Here is a 12,624-nt window from a genome sequence, read left to right on the forward strand (position 1 = left end):
GACAACATGACTGGTTCAAAACTTCCCAGCATAAAAAAACAGTCAAATTAAACATTGCTGTTACCTTGTGTCGTAAGTGCTGGCTTGAAGCCTCATTCTAGTTTCTAGTAGAAACTATATACAGCAAAATAAAATGTACTCTATATTGCCAAAAGTATTCGTTCATCTGCCTTCGCATGCATATGAATTTGAGTGACATTCCAATCTTAATCCATAGGGTTTAATATGATGTCGGCCCACCCTTTGCAGCTATAATAGCTTCAATTCTTCTGGGAAGGTTTTCCACAAGGTTTAGGAGTGCGTTTATGGGAATTTTTAACCATTGTTCCAGGAGTGCATTTGTGAGGTCAGACACTGATGTTGGACGAGAAGGCCTGGCTCGCAGTCTCCACTATAATTCATCCCAAAGGTGTTCTGTAGTGTTGAGATCAGGACTTTGTGCAGGCCAGTCAAGTTCTTCTACACCAAACTTTGTTTTTATGGATCTTGCTTTGTGCACTGGTGCATAGTCATGTTGGAACAGGAAAGGGCCATCCCCAAACTGTTCTCACAAAGTTGGGAGCATAACATTGTCCAAAATCTCTTGGTTTGCTGAAGTATTAACTGTTCCTTTCACTGGAACTAAGGGGCCGAGTTCAACTCCTGAAAAACAACCCAACACCATAATCCCCCCTCCACCAAACTTTACACTTGGTACAATGCAGTCAAACAAGTACCGTTCTCCTGGTAACCGCCAAACCCAGACTCGTCTATCGGATTGTCAGACGAAAAAAGTGATTCGTCACTCCAGAGAACGTCTTCATTGCACTAGAGTCCAGTGGCGGCGTGCTTTACCACTGCATATGATGCTTTGCATTGTGCTTGGTGATGTTATGCTTGGATGCAGCTTCTTGGCCATGGAAATCCATTCCATGAAGCTCTCTACGCACTGTTCTTGAGCTAATCTGAAGTCCACATGAAGTTTGGAGGTCTGTAGTGATTGACTCTGTAGAAAATTGGTGACCTCTGCGCACTATGTGCCTCAGCATTCACTGACGTGGCCCACCACTTCATGGCTGAGTTGCTGTCATTCCCAATTGCTTCCACTTTGTTATAGTACTACTGACAGTTGACTGTGGAATATACAGTAGCGAAGAAATTTCATGACTGGACTTGTAGAGGTGGCATCCTATCACGGTACCACACTGAATTCACCTGAGAGTGACCCATCCTCTCACAAATGTTTGTAGAAGCAGTCTGCATGCCTAAGTGCTTGGTTTTATACACCTGTGGCCATGGAAGTGATTGAAACACCTGAATTCAATTATTTGGATGGGTGAGTGAATACAGTATATAGTGTATAATGATTTTATGTCAATTTTACATTTACATATTCACATTAGCAACCCATTTTCATATTCAATCTTTATCGAGTATGTTTGTGTTGAGTATGTTTGTGTTTTTATAGTAAAATGTGATTTTTTCAAATTTAATTTTGTGCGCTTTTTGTGTATTTTTTGGGTCAAATATGTTGATAAAGTATGCCAAAGTGAAAAAAAAAAATCACGCATCTACATCAGGATATATAAGTGATGTGCTGGAAAAAATGATACTGAACATTGGCATAGTAAACATTATTTATGGAGGTATATAAAGGCAAAATCGGAAATATTTTAAAAAATGGTCAACATAGCCAGAGATTCCTAAGAGTTCATTTGCTTTCTTTCAATATTATGGGCTTTTATCCTGTGGGCAGATTTTCTAAGTAAATTTCTGCCATGGACATTTATTAGAGACCAAATGATCCCTATGGGCAACCAGTCCTTGTATTTCTGTAACTGTAAAATTTGTGCTTTTCTTTGCCACCTTGGTTTGTGGGAAGCCAGCCATGGACACAGTTTCTACTCTTCCTGGCAAATAAACCAGGTGCAGTGACTACAAATGAACACTGTACTAACATAGGTGGAGTACTGCAACTGGGGGTGTGACTGGTTTCCTTCACATCAGCAGATGCAAATCCAAATGATATTTTTTTTTACTTCAAGCTAAGGCTTAAAAGTCCTGTCCCATTTCATACATCCCCGTCTTGTAGATGTACATTATTTCACTTCACTTCACTTCACTTCTGTCCCCTTTCTTTCTTTAAAAAAAAAAAAAAAAGAATAATTTTTTCAAACAATTGTGCTGCTATATGCCAGGTTCGCACCTGTGCTGATGGCACTGAAAATACCCAGACCTGGGCTATATCTGCAGCACCCACGTGGCAACATTGTAATTTTGTACCTTATTTTTGTTTTTATGCTGTGATCAGGAAAATATGTCCCTAAATGTGAATATTGGATATTTAAGGCATTATTCTCAAGATCAACAGTTGTTAAACATTCACCAAGCTTATGGATGATAAAATGATTTTCTGTAAATATTTGGTCCATTTTAACCCTTGGAAAGCTGCTTGAATGCATATAAAACATAACATTACTGTAGGTCAAAGATGGACTAAAATGACCTTAAGTATATCTTTTTTAGATGTGTTTGACTGTATTTGAAATAATCAAAGGGTTTCCAATAATATATTTTTGTTATTGCTGTTCTTTGCTCTACCTAACTGTGGTGTACACAGTTAGACAAGACTAATTCTGCATATATTAAATCTATTTGTCTACAGCTGATTACTTTAAATGTCAGATTTATGTAAGTTTAATGTTATTGTACAATGTGAGTAACAATAAAAAATCGAGTAACTTTTGCCCTGCTTTAAAAAAAAGCAATACTTAACTGTCACTTTGTAAATAACTTTTATTTAAAGGTTTTGATAAAATTATTATTTTGTAATACTTTTGCACTTAGTTTCATCAAACTGTTTTCTGATAAACAATTTGTGTATTTGGAAATGCCAAAAAGAGTAACATCCGATTTAAACTGAAAATCAGAGCTCATCAGTACACCAATGTTATGAGTGAGCACTTTAGATTTGAGGGCTCTTGAGTCCAAATAGGCAGCTATAAGAATGACATCACAACAATGATATAAAATGTGTGAGGCATCACAAGGTAGTACAGCAGTCTATGACTGCTTACAGAAACTTAGTAGTACTTCTGCAGTATATGACTGCTAACAGGAATGTGCTTTTCATGACTCATGACCTTTTGTTTAAACAGTAAACTTGCAAACATATAAGCATATAAATTCTTTATAACAATCCATTACCTTTCAGTATGTAATGACCACTCATTTTACCGTGAGATATGATTTATTTGCAAACACAGTGGTTCCTGGTCCTAGCCCTAGGCTGCTGGTTTTTGAGTTTATGTTGATCTTGCACACCTTAGACAGCTTATAAAGAACTTGAAACCTAACTGATGAGTTGAAGAGACATTGAAACAGAAAAACAACAGCCATAGAAATTTATGGCGTCCACAAGGTTTGGATCGAGTCATCTGAACCTTCATAAGCAAAACATATGGGATAAATGGGCAGTAATTTGTATTTGGAATTAGTTATCATGATCTTTTATTGTGATTTTATCATAAAAATTACACACCTTGCCCTATTAGGTAAGAATAAAGATGATTCCTTCATTTAAATTTTTAGAACAAGAAAATATTCTGAATTACAGTTGTAGCTATAGGACTTTTATCTGATGATTTTTACATTTGATGCAACATACCTCATTCCAAAAAGTATCTGAGTCACTTATATTCTAAATTCACACAGTGCACCTTTAATTATATTTTGAAACAAGCCTTCATGGCATTTCCAAGATCCATTTCTTCCCTGAAAAAAATTCCACCTCATCTATATACATCTTAGCCTGATTTAAGTTATTGCTTTCCCATATGTGAAGGAACCGTTTTTGAGAAGAAGTTCATTACTCTAAATATCTGTGCCTCTGCGCAGCCTCCTTATTCCCAGGCTCCAATGGCCAGAAGCTGTCTGTTGTTAATGGTTTCCACATGGGCTCACAGTCCCAGCCGCCAGACTCCCGCATGGGCAGAAATGTCCAAATTTAGAAGAAATATGAAAATTGTCAAATGTGCCTTCCTTAGTTGGAAGGACAGATCCACACCCCTAGACTGAGCCCTCCCCCAGCTTGAGCCTCCCTCCCCAGAAACCTCTCCTCCTCACACATTGCGGGTCACAGCCTGGGGTCATTGGGGCTCACAGAACAGCCAATCACAAAAGGTCTGGAGGATTTCCCTTACATGCTGTTCTTGCAGGCCAGCCTCTCGCGTCATATAAGGTAAAAGAAAAGTCTTTGGTCTACAAGCTCTACATGCTTCAAAAGAGTGGCTTTCACCGGGAACCTCCTCCAGATTGTAAGATTCACAGGGTCCACAAAAAGTGCACGTGCACCTCGGTCTACTCTCTTGTCTATCTGCACCCTAGACACATTAACTCCAGACAGCAGTAACCTCCAGCCCAGACTGTGTGGCAAGGACAGACCTCCAAAAATTTCCATCTATGCTGTGGACAATCCTGAGGTAAGTGTGTCTCCTCTTACACTGCTATCAGTCAATGACTAGTTAACATAGTTTGAGGTGGTGAAGCTATATATTTACAAATATGATACTTGTTTTATTTCTATTTTGATCAATTTGGGGAAACTGAACTGGCACTGTAGAGCACTAAAAGCTGTGACACAAGAGACATATCAAGATTAAATCACAAAATCACTCTAGCAACACAAATAGGGCTGTGAGTTAATACCTCAGTTACTGTAGTATATGGATCATTTGCCAGTAGTAATAATTTATGATTTATCGTTTATGATTTTATGATTGTAGATTGAACTGGCTCATATTTTTATAAACTGCATGATTATGGTAGTTACATACGACAAATTACTTAGATAGAGTGAAAAGAAAATGTGAAATGACGTAGTGAAGTCAAGTAGAGCCTTGACTTCACTGGGCAGTACCCAACTCAGAATTAGAGTCTGATTCTTTCCATACCCTTTGACATTTGACTTTTAACTCAATTTATCACTAGCATATAAACTAGGCCATCTACAGTCTTCTTAGACATTTGACTTGAATTCCCCTTTTACATGGATTTAAAGAGGATTAGGCAACATTTTTGCATGCCTGGTTCAGAAAATATTGTTGTTAGGCACCATGAGTAGACTGGTATAGTATACAGTGGTGTTGAAGATGAATTCATATGATGAAATATCTGATTTTATCATATGAATCTCTCTGCATTAATGTCTCTATCAAATGTGGTGAATATTAAAATAAAAAGAACTGAAAAATGGATAGAGAGATGATAAAAAGAGGCAATTCTCAAAGCTATCTCCTCTAATCCTTTGTTTCTAGAAAGGGAGGGAAGGACGTAGGCCAGCTGATCTTGTCTGCTATTTATGTGGTTGCAAACAGCTTTCAATAGTACTAGCTCTGAAACACCACTCAAATGTACTCTCTTGCATGGAGCGACCTCTTTAATCAGATTTTTCCATAATTACTTCATAATTTAGAATGGCAGTACACTCTAATAATTGCTGGATACAATATCCTTTTGCAGTTAACACAACACAGATGGGCGCCAGATATAAAAATGAATATATGATTGAATATTATGAGTTTGCATTGGTCAGACAGAAATTTGGAAACTGCCCTTAACCAAATGTCTATTGTCAAATGAATGTGTACAGAAATAAATACATAGTTTCTTAGTATCACCCATTCTTTCCCCCCCCTTTTTTTTTTGCTCAGTGCTTATGAGGGAATGAACATATGTGCACTGATTTGACAGATGGATAGATTAGATAGCGGGATGGAGGGAGTCCATGAACTCGGGTCTGTGAGGGAGGGAGAGGAAACGCATTATTTATTTTTCTAGGAGTCAAAAGTCTGGGATCCATCAGGTCCAAGTGCTTTCACATGACCCAAATGGCCCTGGTTCTCTGGCGTGTCCCTTGTGTCATTCGCTCCCCTTCTCAAGCCCCTTGGGGATCCCTGATCTCAGGGTCACTTTCACATGAACAGTGAGAGGGCAGGGTCCTCACCAGGAAATGGCCAAAGCGCTTTACCACCAGCCCCTAAATGACACAAAGATACCCAAGGCCTTCATACACAAAGAAGTTAGGTTTAAACATGGACCTGTATTGTCTTTGTTTTTAATCTTCTGTTGTCAGTTATATGCTTTTAAGAAACAGGCTAATAGTTTTTCAAATTCTGAAATTCTTCTCTTTACTTGATCAAGGTTAATGATCTCATTCTTCCAACAACCTGGTTAACATTACTGTGTCTCTATTATTTTACTCATTGTTTATATTACTCTGGTGATTGCAGAAGTAAACTATATAAAGCCCCCGTATGTTGATATAAATTGGAGACTGACATGAAAATAAGGATGCTCTTTATTAGTGTGAACAGGCAACTGTGGAGGACATTGCATGTTTGACTGACTCCTCTAAACTACCACATATTCACAAAAGTGATTATTTTGCATCTGCTCTGTGAATGCATGTGTGTGGCTTCTCTTCTCTATTCCAAAAAATACAGTCACAATGCTACCATGCTATCCCTAATAAATTTGGCTCCAGTATCCCTCTTTTGGAAATCAATCTCAGCCTTCGAACACTAGTGACTGGGTATCATAGACAGGCTATAGCAAAGACACAAGAATGGTGTCTCTGCTTAACTCAGTGAAAGAGCTACAGATGCAGACATCAACATACACATATTTGTGACTTGATTTCAGAAATATTCCTTTGTCTGTCTTACATCTGAAGTACACAGTAGCTTACTAAGTGAATTGTCTAAGATCAACACAAGTGGATATGTGGCTACAGTATGCTTTAGAGCATACATTAGACTCTGACAGAACAGAGAGGGGAGGGATATTACTAGCAAAAGCCAGCCCCCAACCCCCCAACCCTCACACTTCCTGTCGAGATTATTTAAGGAGATGAGGAGAAATGAAAGGGGACCTTAAAAGGCAATGTTTGGGTGTGCAAAAACGCTTGCTCTCCATTATCAGAAGAGTGTCTGGGTTTGTGTAAACACTGTTTCTGCCTTGTCTTTGGAGGTGAGCACTTTGGCTCAAGTCTTGCCTGTCAAGCTTAAACAGTAATATGTCTATTCCTCCATCCCTCTCTGTTCCCCTTGCTCACTTACACCCATGCATATGCAATAATATATACGTTTACAGATATCTTAAGTCTATGGCTTTTTTCATTGACCATAAGATTCATTATGTGAAAATTGATGTGAAAATTCTTGATTGTTTCAAGCTTGCTTGCCTCATACAAGAAGTTCTGTGAAGACTCATATGTCTTTGTTGGTTCTGACACTGTTTTAAGGTGGAGAGGGCTTGAACGAACACAGCTGGTGTGGAGAGAGGTGTGCAAAGCTGGTAACACTTAGACTTCCCTTCAGCTTGCTTTTTGCCAGCGTAAGTGTGGACAGGCCCAGGCATTTGTATGGAGTTGTGGCAAACATTAGAAAATCTTGGTAAATTTCTATAATTAGCCCAGTTTACATGACAATTCTCTCTATGAAGTATACCAAGATCCAGGACACATGACACTTTTCCCTTTTGAATAATTTTGAATAGGCTTAAATAGCAGATTTTAGAGAATTTTATTTTTGCTCAGCAAAATTGCAAAATTTTGTAATTGCAAAAACATTCTGTTCTAAATTCTCCGTAGAATGTCCCTACTGTAGGAGGTTAAACTTGAAAGCAGGATGTAGTTAACAGGATGTTGTGTTTATAATAGAACTGGTTTGGTGTCTTTCAGTATTTTTCACATACAAAATGTTTGAGATTATTGGGTGTGTCTTGTATGAATTTTTCCCTTCAGACATCAGGGGTCTTCTTAGAGTTCTATATATCAGAGAAGCAATTTACAACAAACTGTGTTCAGGGAAACAACAGTCTGATGTAGTTCAATAATCCGGGTTAAGCAGCATTACAGAGCCCATGGTCACTACTACACTTTTCTGGCTTCTTCCTCACCTTCACTCCTTTTTTGCCTTTTATGTCAGGCTGCAGTAAACTGTGGCTAGAAAAGGGAATGTATGCAGGCAGAGCAAGGAGTGAGAGGGGGAGGGGGAGGCCACACGGAGCAGTGACAAACTATCTGCTTCCACAATCACTAGCCGTAAGAGGCTGAACGAGTGTTTATCAAAACCACAGCTTCATTTTCCATTATCCCAAAATAAAATCCCTTCAGAATTCCTTATATGGAGTCAGGGAGATTCCAGAGGAGGTATTTGAGAAAATCTAAAGCTCTCACTTCTTGGAAAAGGCTCAAAAGGGTTTAGGAATTTCTTAGCTGTTTCTTTTTTTCCCCTCTCCTCAATGGTTTTCCTTTCTGGGGTAAAGCAAATACTGCACAAATTAAACAGAGATGTGTTGCTTTTTATAGCTCTTATCAATGATAGTGTATTTATGATAGAATATTATAGCAATGACTGGATCTTCTTAAATGTCAGAAAAGTGTAACAAATGTTTTTTTTTTCCCTCTTGGAACAAGGTGGGGAGTGACAAGGGAAGATGGTGGACCAATCAGCTATACTTGATGTACTACATACCAGGCAAGGTGAGTCTCAGCTGACAGTCTTATTCAATGACAAGTCTTTCAGCCCCACCCCTCCAAGACACACATGCGCTCCCTTAAATTCAGGTAGCAAACAGAAGTTTATCGCGGGGACGAGCTTTTTCTAACCAGACAACAAGATTTTGTGAACAAGCTACTAGTTATGTTCCTCACCCACATCCTCCATTCCTTTTAATTCCATGCATGAAAGAGTTAGAAAAGGAAACTCCAATATTATCCTCATGGGGAAAAAAGGTTTTGCAATGTTTCAAATGTTTTTTGTGTGTTTTTCTTCTTCAAAAGTATGTACGAAAAAGCAAGATAACAGAAAAACACACCTCATAATGGTGAAAGTAAAACTGCGTTTAGTAATCCTAATATACAACTAATACAATTACAATATTTTCCAGTAGTTGAATTTAGTAATTCTAATGTACTGTTAATGCACGGAGACAATATTTTGCAGCAGTTGTTTTTAGCCACTCTAATCAATTGCTAATGCAGTGACAAAATATTCTCCAGGTGCTGGTATTTCAAGCTTATGGTAAGAAATGATAAAGAACAGAACTAAACACCACACTCACTTGAGTGCTTTGATTGGTGAAACCAATCTTCAAAAGATTATCTTATGAAACAGCAGTAAGTCAATGTGAAAACATGCAGAAAACATCCTTTAGGGAAGCATTAGAATTTTTCTTAAATTAATATGGCCGTTGCTTTCCCTTCAAAGTCAACAAAAGGTGGCAGTACGATGCAGGAAGCTGATGAACAGAAAGCACAGGGTGATAACATGGAAACCAAGGACATGTCACGCAGGTGAAACATTAATGTCAACAACCATAAGAATATACCCCATCAAACGGTCTGTTTGTCTTTAGTATATCTGTTAAAAATCTGCATTTTCATCTTTAACTTTGAATGACTGAAGGACATTTAATTAATATAGACATTATGAGAACTCCCCCTCCCCTCCTTATGCCTGTTCTCACTGTTTATAAGGTACCTCTTTTAGAACAGAATAATTACAGACTGTAACACAATTATTGTCATGCACAATTTATCAGGCACACTCTACCTCTGTACAGAAGAAAAGGAAATAGTCCTTTTAACAGAGTTTCTCAACCCAGTCTTGAATATCTACCAGATGCCTGAGATAAGCAATTAAAAATAATAAATGTTTAGAAGCATAGAGCAAAACTGTGAACAATCTGGTGGCTCCTGAAGACTAGGTAGATGAATACTATTTTAACATATAAGCAACAGTATCAGGAAGCTTCTTTGCTTCATGTTCCCTGAGGCAGATACTAACCACAGATCATTCGGTTAGTATAACTATAGAGTATATCTATAGTTGATAACAGTTGATATCTCCTGAAAATATTGTATGACTATCCTTAAATTGGTCTTTGAATTTTGGGGAAGGAAAAGGTTTAAAAACAGCATTTGTTCTTTTCATTTAATAAGCAAAGACGGCAGTTGGCTGTCATGAATTCATTACTGATCTGCTCATTCCATTAAATTCTAGAGCAGGTACCATAATCAGTGCTCAATACGCCTTGCATTAGGCCTAAACATAATATGTATCTGCTGGAAGCTGGGGCCCTGCTTAATATAAAGCAAACCAGTCCAGACTGGATACTTGTTTAGTTTGGTGAATCAGCTTGGGAGTTTTTGATTGGCTATGGTACTGCAGGTGAGATTCAGTATCTCACTGCTGAACCACCTGCTCTCAGCCTGGATTAGTATTACCTTTCATATATATTTCCATTCTTAAAGAAAAGCCTCATCAGGACATGTCAGAACATAGAGGGAACCCGAGGATTCATGGTCACAAAAAAGGAAGTATTTGGATAAGGGAAGCAGGAGAGTGCGGAAGACAGAGGGAGGCAGTCTGAGAAATCAAAGGAAAGGAATGTTTGTAGGGAGCTCATGGCACAGGGACAGGAAAAACAGTTAAAATACGTACAAGCAGGGGTCAAAGCTATTTCCTGTTCACCCAAAAGATGTTTACAGGCCCCTCCTCCACACGCTTTCAAGTCATTCCTTTAGTGCTCTGGGCTCTTGCACAATAACTGGTTTGGCAAAGAAATCCGAAAGTACGTTTCATATACAAAAAAGCCAAACCCACTTTATGATCAAAAAGACTACATATCCAGATCAAGGTAAATGTGTTTCCACAGTATTTCTCAACATTCTCTGCCTTTAAAACTAAATGAAGAGAAAACAAAAATCCTCATTAATACTCATTGCAATGAAATATATTATGCAATCGACCTTTATGAACAAAATTTGAAATCAGGAATCTTGGTATAATTTTTGATTTGCCATTAACATTTAGGTTCCACGTTGATATCAACCCTAAAACTTGACATTTTTCTTTAAAGAAATACAGCAAGAATCAAGACCCTTCATCATGCTGCAAGATGCTAAGACTCAAAGCACTCCATGCTTTCAGTTTGTCATGGCTATACTATAACATTTTTTCATTAAGACTGCTCAAAACCCCCATAACAGACTGCAACAGAATACTACTGTCAGAGAAATAACATGTACAAGAGGAAGAATGCACTTCACACCTGTTTCAGCATCACAGCTCTGGCCACCGGTTCCTTTTAGAAGTGTACATATTTTCTAAGATTTTTTTTTACACGTTTACAAAGCTCTTAATGCTATAGCACCATCATACATTTCAGAATGCTTAACAGACTATGCTCAAAATTGATTTTTAAGATCTTCAACTCGTGGATTATTAAATATACCTTATTGTGCTCATTTAGCATTAGCTTTTCATTAGATTCACACTTGCTAGCACTATATTAGCAGTCATGTTTCTCTCTCTCTCATACACACACACACACACACACACACACACACACACACACACACACACACACACTCTATCTAATTTATCCTTTTATAACTATTTATTTACAGTTTCATTTATGGTGGTTTTTCTGTTTTGTGAAGCATATTCAGCTGCTTTTTTATGTATGAAAGTTACTACTCAAAGTTGTTATTTTTATTAGCGTTTTCCCAGCAGGCCAAGATGCAAAAGATGAATCTGGCTATCTGGCAGAATCTGACTGACCTAGAAGTCAAATCCAATTTGGCATATCTGCTTGTAGGCCCAATTCACTGCTCTTCAAGAGATACACTAGATCCCAACGTAGGCAGCCATAAGAGAAGGTATGTATGGCATGTCATGAAATGTTTGGTGCCCCGGTCCTCAGGCCCAAGGTGCAGTGCTGCATCTCTGGTCATTTGGGAGTCTGAGATGAAGCACTGTAGCTCGGGAAGGAGGGCACTGCCATTGCAAACAATGATCAGCAATATTTACTTTTTAAAAAAAGCTAGATTTCATAATGCATTACAGATGTATGTTTACAGAATGAAATGAAAAAATAGTTCAATTTGACTTTTTTCAAATCCAATTTTATTTTGTGTAGGATTTAAACATAACTTCTAAGGTTCCCTTGTTGGTAGTGGTTTCTTTTCTGTGTAAGATGGCCCCTCTTCCCTGTCCCCGGGGTCCAGTTTTCCCAGGAATCCCTTGGACAATCATAAGGGGGATTCCTGGAAATACTGTTCTTGGGGGTGGGGTTAGACAACATGGATATATAACACAAATGACAGACTCAGTTATAATATGCAGTATTGGATAAATAAAATTATTGTAGAAAAGTATTTCTACCTACGATTGAAGTTGTTATAGCACATGCAAAATGAAAACTAATGTACTTCTCTGTGTAAATTCTCCTGCCATTTTGTCTCAACCATTTTGCAACAACATTAAAATGTAAACTTTTAATAAAGCCGTGAATTACACAAATCATGTCTGTGGAAGTACAATCATGTTTCCAGCCAGCATACATATGTAAAATATTTGCTGCATCATTTTCACTTTGTCTTGTACTTGATTAAAATACTTCTTGGGTGTGGTGTAAAAGTTGATTAAACTACCTGGAAAAAAAAAGTCTTGTTTTACATAACATTCAATAGAAGGTGCCATTGATCTTAAAATTTGGACATTTGAGGAAATGCTGTTCACACACTCTGCCGTAAGCAATTGGAACACCATGTTAGAATCAATTGAGATATTTATA

Source organism: Electrophorus electricus, chromosome 12, assembly GCF_013358815.1.
Source record: "Electrophorus electricus isolate fEleEle1 chromosome 12, fEleEle1.pri, whole genome shotgun sequence".
In the NCBI taxonomy this organism is placed as follows: Eukaryota; Metazoa; Chordata; class Actinopteri; order Gymnotiformes; family Gymnotidae; genus Electrophorus; species Electrophorus electricus.